This window comes from Eschrichtius robustus, chromosome 19 (genome assembly GCF_028021215.1).
Source record: "Eschrichtius robustus isolate mEscRob2 chromosome 19, mEscRob2.pri, whole genome shotgun sequence".
Lineage (NCBI taxonomy): Eukaryota > Metazoa > Chordata > Mammalia > Artiodactyla > Eschrichtiidae > Eschrichtius > Eschrichtius robustus.
The window spans coordinates 52,790,270-52,798,300 of record NC_090842.1 but is presented as its reverse complement, the minus strand read 5'-3'; the positions used below and the strand labels follow the sequence as shown (position 1 = coordinate 52,798,300).

At 42.8% G+C, this 8,031-nt stretch overlaps 1 pseudogene; it reads left to right on the top strand.

Moving 5' to 3' along the window:
- LOC137752399 (armadillo repeat-containing protein 10 pseudogene) lies at positions 1–7,796 on the top strand (annotated as a pseudogene).
- Positions 7,797–8,031: the final 235 nt, after the last annotated feature.

Here is an 8,031-nt window from a genome sequence, read left to right as displayed (position 1 = left end):
ATGCACCCACGGCAAGACACAACAGCCCTGGTTGTGCACATTGCCAGTGCACTCACAGTTGACCCTGGCCTTTACAGTTTACCCTGGCCCCCACCGCTACACATGTGTCTGGAACTGGCCCCTGACAGTTTACATGCACCTGCAGCTGGCCCCCACAGGTAAGCATATACACAACACCAGCTCTGGCTACCACTGCTCCGTGCCTTGTTCCCTAGCCACTGGACCTGGAGGTGCTGCTGAGGACCCCAAAACTCCTTGCAGCCTCTGTGGACCCCCTACATCACTCACCAATGACCATGAAGTTGTTGATGCCTTGTACCCCAGCAGCCTGAGCCAGAGTCACCACTCCCACCCAGACCCAGAGACAACATACATATTCACACTTCATGCCATGCAGCACTAGAACCAGGGTCTCAACATGTTCCAGCATGCCTCCACCTGCAGGTGAAGTTCTTTCCTTTCCAAAGTCCATAAAGTCTGGAAGAAGTGACTTCTTCTTCAAATGGACAGACACCCATGCAAAGCTACAGAGATCATGAAGAATCAGGGAAACATGATACCACCAAAGGAACACAGTAAACATCCTATAACTGACTCACACAAAAAAGGCGCTACATGAATTGCCTGACAAATAATTCAAAATAGTTGATCTAAAGATGCTCAGAGAGCTACAAGAGAACAGTTAAACAGTTTAACAAAATCAGGAAAACAATACAAGAACAAAATGAGAAGTTCAACAAAGATAGAGAGCTTTAAATAAAAAGACCAAACAGTTTTGGAGCTGAATAATACAATGACTGAACTGAAGAATTCAATAGAGAGCTTTAACATCAAAATAGCATAAGGAGAAGAAAGAACTGGTGAGCTCAAAGGCAGATTATTTAAAATTATCCTATCAGAAGGAGAAAGAGAAAAAAAGAATAAAAGATGAAAAAGAAGATTGAGAACTACAGAACGTATGGGACACCATTAAGAGAAGCAATCTATGCATCATTGGAATACCAGAAGGAGAAGAGAGAGAGAAAGAAAGACTCTTTAAAAAAAATAATGTCTTGAGAGCTTCCCAAACCTGGGGAGAGATACTGACATCCAAGTTCATGAAGCTAATAGATAAACCAAAACATTTCACTCTAAAACAGTCATCTCCAAAATACCATAAAATTGTGTAAAATCAAAGACTGAGAATTTTCAAAGCATCAAGAGAAACAAATTTTCTCTCATATAAAGGAACCCCCAGGGACTTCCCTGGTGGTCCAGTGGCTGGGACTCCGCACTCCCAATGCAGGGGGCCTGGGTTCTACCCCTGGTCGGGGAACTAGATCCCACATGCCGCAACTAAGAGTTCTCATACCACAACTAAAGATCCCACATGCCGCAACTAAAAGATCCCACACGCCACAACTTAGGATCCCACATGCTGCAAAGAAGACCCCACATGCAGCAGCGAGGATTCCGCATGCCTTGGCTTGGACCTGGTGCAGCCAAATATAGATAGATAGATAGATAGATAGATAGATAGATAGATAGATAGATAGATAGATAGATAGATAGATAGATAGATAGATAGATATTTTTAAAAGAATATAACACTTAAAAAAAAAAAAAGGAACCCCCATAAGTCTATCAGCGATATCTAAGCAGAATTTTTCAGCCCAGGAGATAATGAGATGATATATTCAAAGTGCTGAAAGAAAAAAACTGCCAACCAAGAATACTTTACCCAGCAAAATTGTCCTGTAGAAATGAAGGTGAGATAGACTTTACCAAAAAAAGAAAAGCTGAGGGAGTTCATGACCACTAGACCTGCCTTACAAGAACTGCTGAAATGAGTTCTTCAAGCTGAAACAAAAAAGTTCCTAAGTAGAAACAGAAAAACATGAAAATAGTACTACACACTGGTAAAGGTAAGTATATAGTTAAGAGTCACAATACTCTAATATTGTAACATGGTGGTGTGTTAAACACTTGACTGTAGTATAAAGGTTACATGACAAAAGCATTAAAAATAGCTGTAGCTACAAAAATTTGGTAATGGATACACAATATTAAAAGATACAAATTGTGACATCAAAAGCATAATGATGGTTGGGTGGAGTAAAAGGGTAGAGTTTTTTTATGCAATCAAAGTTAAGTTGTCATTGGCTTAAAACAGACTGTTACAGCAATAAGATATTTCACGTAGCACTCAAGGTAACAAAATAAAGACTTATAGTAGATAAACACAAGATAAAGAGAAGGGACTCAAAGTATACCACTATAGAAAATCATAAATTCACAAAGGACGGCAACAGAGAGGAAAAAAGAAAGGACTACAATACAGCCAGAAAACAACTGCAAGCAAGATGGCAAATGCAAGTCCCTATCAATAATTACTTTAAATATAAATGTATTAAATTCTGTAATCAAGAGACACAGAATGGCTGAGTGGATAAAAAAAAATCAAGAGAGGAGGGGCAAGATGGCAGAAGAGTAAGACACGGACATCACCTTCCTTCCCACAGATACAGTAGAAATACATCTACACGTGGAACTGCTCCTACAGAACACCCACTGAACGCTGGCAGAAGACGTCAGACCTCCCAAAAGGCAAGAAACTCCCCACGTACCTGGGTAGGGCAAAAGAAAAAAGAAATAACAGAGACAAAAGAATAGGGACGGGACCTGCACCAGTGGGAGGGAGCTGTGAAGGAGGAAAGGTTTCCACACACTAGGAAGCCCCTTCGTGGGCAGAGGCTGCGGGTGGCAGAGGGGGGAAGCTTCGGAGCCACGGAGGAGAGCGCAGCCACAGGGGTGCGGAGGGCAAAGCGGAGAGATTCCCGCACGGAGGATCGGTGCTGAGTAGCACTCACCAGCCTGAGAGGCTTGTCTGCTCAGCCGCCGGGGCAGGCGGGGGCTGGGAGCTGAGGCTCAGGATTTGGTGCTAGCCGGGAGGGAGTCCGGGAAAAAGTCTGCAGCTGCCGAAGAGGCAAGAGACTTTTTCTTGCCTCTCTGTTTTGCGGCGCGCAAGGAGAGGGGATTCAGAGCGCTGCCTAAACGAGCTCCAGAGACGGGCGCAAGCCGCGGCTATCAGCGCGGATCCCACAGCAACAGGGGCGCAGAGGGAAAAGCGGAGAGATTCCCGCACAGAGGCTCGGCGCCGAGCAGCGCTCACCAACCCGAGAAGCTTGTCTGCTCACCCGCCGGGGCGGGCGGGGACTGGGAGCTGAGGCTCGGGCTTTGGTGCTAGCCGGGAGGGAGTCCGGGAAAAAGTCTGCAGCTGCTGAAGAGGCAAGAGACTATTTCTTGCCTCTTTGTTTCGCAGCGCGCAAGGAGAGGGGATTCAGAGCGCCGCCTAAATGAGCTCCAGAGACGGGCGCGAGCCTCGGCTATCAGCGCGGACCCCAGAGGCGGGCGCGAGCCGCGGCTAACAGCGCGGACCCCAGAGATGGGCGCGAGCCGCGGTTATCAGCGCGGACCCCAGAGACGGGCAGGAGACGCTAAGGCTGCTGCTGCCGCCACCAAGAAGCCTGTGTGCGAGCACAGGTCACTCTCCACACTGCCCCTCCCGGGAGCCTGAGCAGCTTGCCACTGCCAGGGTCCCGTGATCCAGGGACAACTTCCCCGGGAGAACGCACTGTGCGCCTCAGGCTGCTGCAATGTCACGCCGGCCTCTGCCGCCGCAGGCTCGCCCCGCCTCCTCTGTACCCCTCCCTCCCCCCGGCCTGAGTAAGCCAGAGCCCCTCAAGCAGCTGCTCCTTTAGCCCCGGTCTGTCTGGGTGGGGAACAGACGCCCTCAGGCGACCTACATGCAGAGGCGGGTCCAAATCCAAAGCTGAATGCCAGGAGCTGTACGAACAAAGAAGAGAACGGGAAATCTCTCCCAGCAGCCTCAGAAGCAGCGGATTAAAGCTCCACAAACAACTTGATGTGCCTGCATCTGTTGAATACCTGAATAGACAACGAATCATCCCAAATTCAAGAGGTGGACTTTGGGAGCAGGATATATTAATTTTTCCCCTTTTCCTTTTTTTGTGAGTGTATATGTGTATGCTTCTCGGTGAGATTTTGTCTGTATAGCTTTGCTTTCACCATTAGTCCTACGGTTAGGTCCGTCCGTGGTTTTTTTTTTTTTTTTTTAACTTAAAAGAATTTTTTTTCCTAATAAATGTTTTCTTAATAATTTTTTCCTTATTTTCTATTTTTAGAAATTAAAAAAATTTTTAATAAGTTTTTTCATATTTTTTATTTTAAAAAATAAAAAAAAAATTTTTCTTAATAAATTTTTTCTTAATATTTTTTTTCTTATTTGTTACTATAAAAAATTAATAAATCTATTTTTAAAAATTAAAAAAAAATTTTTTTCTGAATACATTTATTCTGAAAATTTTTTTTTCTTTTTATTATAATAGCTTTATTTTATTTTATTTTATCCTTTTTCTTTCTTTCTATTTTTTTCTCCCTTTTATTCTGAGCTGTGTGGATGAAAGGCTCTTGGTGCTCCAGCCAGGCATCAGGGCTGTGCCTCTGAGGTGGGAGAGCCAACTTCAGGACACTGGTCCACAAGAGACCTCCCAGCTCCACGTAATACCAAATGGCGAAAATCTCTCAGAGATCTCCATCTCAACATCAAGACCCAGCTTCACTCAACGACCAGCAAGCTACAGAGCTGGACACCCTATGCCAAACAACTAGCAAGACAGGAACACAGCCCCATCCATTAGCAGAGAGGCTGCCTAAAAACATAATAAGGCCACAGACACCCCAAAACACACCACCAGACGTGGACGTGCCCACCAGAAAGACAAGATCCAACCTCATCCACCAGAACACAGGCACTAGTCCCCTCCACCAGGAAGCCTACACAACCCACTGAACCAACCTTAGCCACTGGGGACAGATACCAAAAACAACGGGAACTACGAACATGCAGCCTGTGAAAAGGAGACCCCAAACACAGTAAGATAAGCAAAATGAGAAGACAAAAAACCACACAGCAGGTGAAGGAGCAGGGTCAAAACACACCAGACCTAACAAATGAAGAGGAAATAGGCAGTCTACCTGAAAAAGAATTCAGAATAATGATAGTAAAGATGATCCAAAATCTTGGAAATAGAATAGACAAAATGCAAGAAACATTTAACAAGGATGTAGAAGAACTAAAGAGGAACCAAGCAATGATGAAAAACACAATAAATGAAATTAAAAATACTCTAGATGGGATCAATAGCAGAATAACTGAGGCAGAAGAACGCATAAGTGACCTGGAAGACAGAATGGTGGAATTCACTGCTGCGGAACAGAATAAAGAAAAAAGAATGAAAAGAACTGAGGACAGTCTCAGAGACCTCTGGGACAACATTAAACGCACCAACATTCGAATTATAGGGGTCCCAGAAGAAGAAGAGAAAAAGAAAGGGACTGAGAAAATATTTGAAGAGATTATAGTTGAAAACTTCCCTAATATGGGAAAGGAAATAGTTAATCAAGTCCTGGAAGCACAGAGAGTCCCATACAGGATAAATCCAAGGAGAAACACGCCAAGACACATATTAATCAAACTATCAAAAATTAAATATAAAGAAAACATATTAAAAGCAGCAAGGGAAAAACAACAAATAACACACAAGGGAATCCCCATAAGGTTAACAGCTGATCTTTCAGCAGAAACTCTGCAAGCCAGAAGGGAGTGGCAGGATATACTTAAAGTCATGAAGGAGAAAAACCTACAACTAAGGTTACTCTACCCAGCAAGGATCTCATTCAGATTTGATGGAGAAATTAAAACCTTTACAGACAAGCAAAAGCTGAGAGAGTTCAGCACCACCAAACCAGCTTTACAACAAATGCTAAAGGAACTTCTCTAGGCAAGAAACACAAGAGAAGGAAAACACCTACAATAACAAACCCAAAACATTTAAGAAAATGGGAATAGGAACATACATATCAATAATTACCTTAAATGTAAATGGATTAAATGCTCCCACCAAAAGACACAGACTGGTTGAATGGATACAAAAACAAGACCCATATATATGCTGTCTACAAGAGACCCACTTCAGACCTAGTGATACTTACAGACTGAAAGTGAGGGGATGGAAAAAGATATTCCATGCAAATGGAAATCAAAAGAAAGCTGGAGTAGCAATTCTCATATCACACAAAATAGACTTTAAAATAAAGACTATTACAAGAGACAAAGAAGGACACTATATAATGATCAAGGGATCGATCCAAGAGGAAGATATAACAATTGTAAATATTTATGCACCCAACATAGGAGCACCTCAATACATAAGACAAAAACTAACAGCCATAAAAGGGGAAATCGACAATAACACAATCATAGTAGGGGACTTTAACACCCCACTTTCACCAATGGACAGATCATCCAAAATGAAAATAAATAAAGAAACACAAGCTTTAAATGATACATTAAACAAGATGGACTTAATTGATATTTATAGGACATTCCACCCAAAAACAACAGAATACACATTTTTCTCAAGTGCTCATGGAACATTCTCCAGGATAGATCATATCTTGGGTCACAAATCAAGCCTTGGTAAATTTAAGAAAATTGAAATCGCATCAAGTATCTTTTCTGACCACAACGCTATGAGACTAGATATCAATTACAGGAAAAGATCTGTAAAAAATACAAACACATGGAGGCTACACAATACACTACTTAATAACGAAGTGATCACTGAAGAAATCAAAGGGGAAATCAAAAAATACCTAGAGACAGGCTGACGCGGGGCTGGCGGCGAGGTGGCCCCGGGCTACGGCTGCGCCCCTCGCGGTCCGCAGAAGACTTAACCAATGGCTCATATGATGATATCCTAAATGCTGAACAACTTCAGAAACTCCTTTACCTGCTTGAATCTACTGAGGATCCTGTCATTATCGAAAGAGCTTTGGTCACTCTGGGTAACAATGCAGCCTTTTCAGTCAACCAAGTCATGATTCGTGAATTGGGTGGTATTCCAATCGTTGGAAGCAAAATCAACAATCCCAACCAGAGTATTAAAGAGAAAGCTTTAAATGCACTGAATAACCTGAGTGTGAATATTGAAAATCAAATAAAGATAAAGGTGTACGTCAGTCAAGTCTGTGAGGATGTCCTCTCCGGCCCCCTGAACTCCGCTGTGCAGCTGGCCGGACTAAGGTTGTTAACAAACATGACGGTGACCAATGACCACCAGCACATGCTTAGCAGTTACATTACAGACCTGTTCCACTTGTTGCTCACTGGAAATGGAAGCACCAAGGTTCAAGTTTTAAAACTGCTTTTGAATTTGTCGGAAAATCCAGCCATGACAGATGGACTCCTTGGTGCCAAAGTGGATTCATCATTCCTTTCCCTTTATGATGGCCATGTAGCAAAGGAGATTCTTCTTCGAGTTCTCACACTGTTTCAGAATATAACTACCTGCCTCGAAAAGGAAGGCCATTTAGCTATTCAGCCAACTTTCACTGAAGGTTCACTGTTTTACCTGTTATATGGAGACGAATGTGCCCAGAAAATGAGAGCTTTAGTTTTTCACCATGATGCAGATGTGAAGGAAAAGGTAACAATGATACCAAAATTCTAACTGGTTGGTCATATTTTTCCAAAGAGTAATGCAGTCTAGAAATAATACACATAAACTTCTCATTTTTCACCTTCCTTACAAAGGGATTCTTTCAACTGCTGAATTTAAACAGTAAATAACACCTTTCATCATTAACACAGCTACAACTTGCCCTGGTCTCCTGGTTTATTTTGGACCATTTTATTGATACCAAAATGAATATAAGAGCTTGTTCTGAAACCATTTTCTTTGTTTTTTATTTTGCTTTTTGCTAAGCTACTTCAGTTATTTCCTCTACACGGAGTGACAGTGACCTTTTTATGTGTAAGCTACCCTTCCACTGTTGGCAGTGATTTGCAGTTATTCATCTGGGACAGCAGCAGTATGTTTCATAAGCGCCCTAGGAAGGACCTTGTTCTTTTAGTAGTGATGAGATCGATCCCATACTCCCAAGGCCACCTGCCACTCTTTCAGGTCT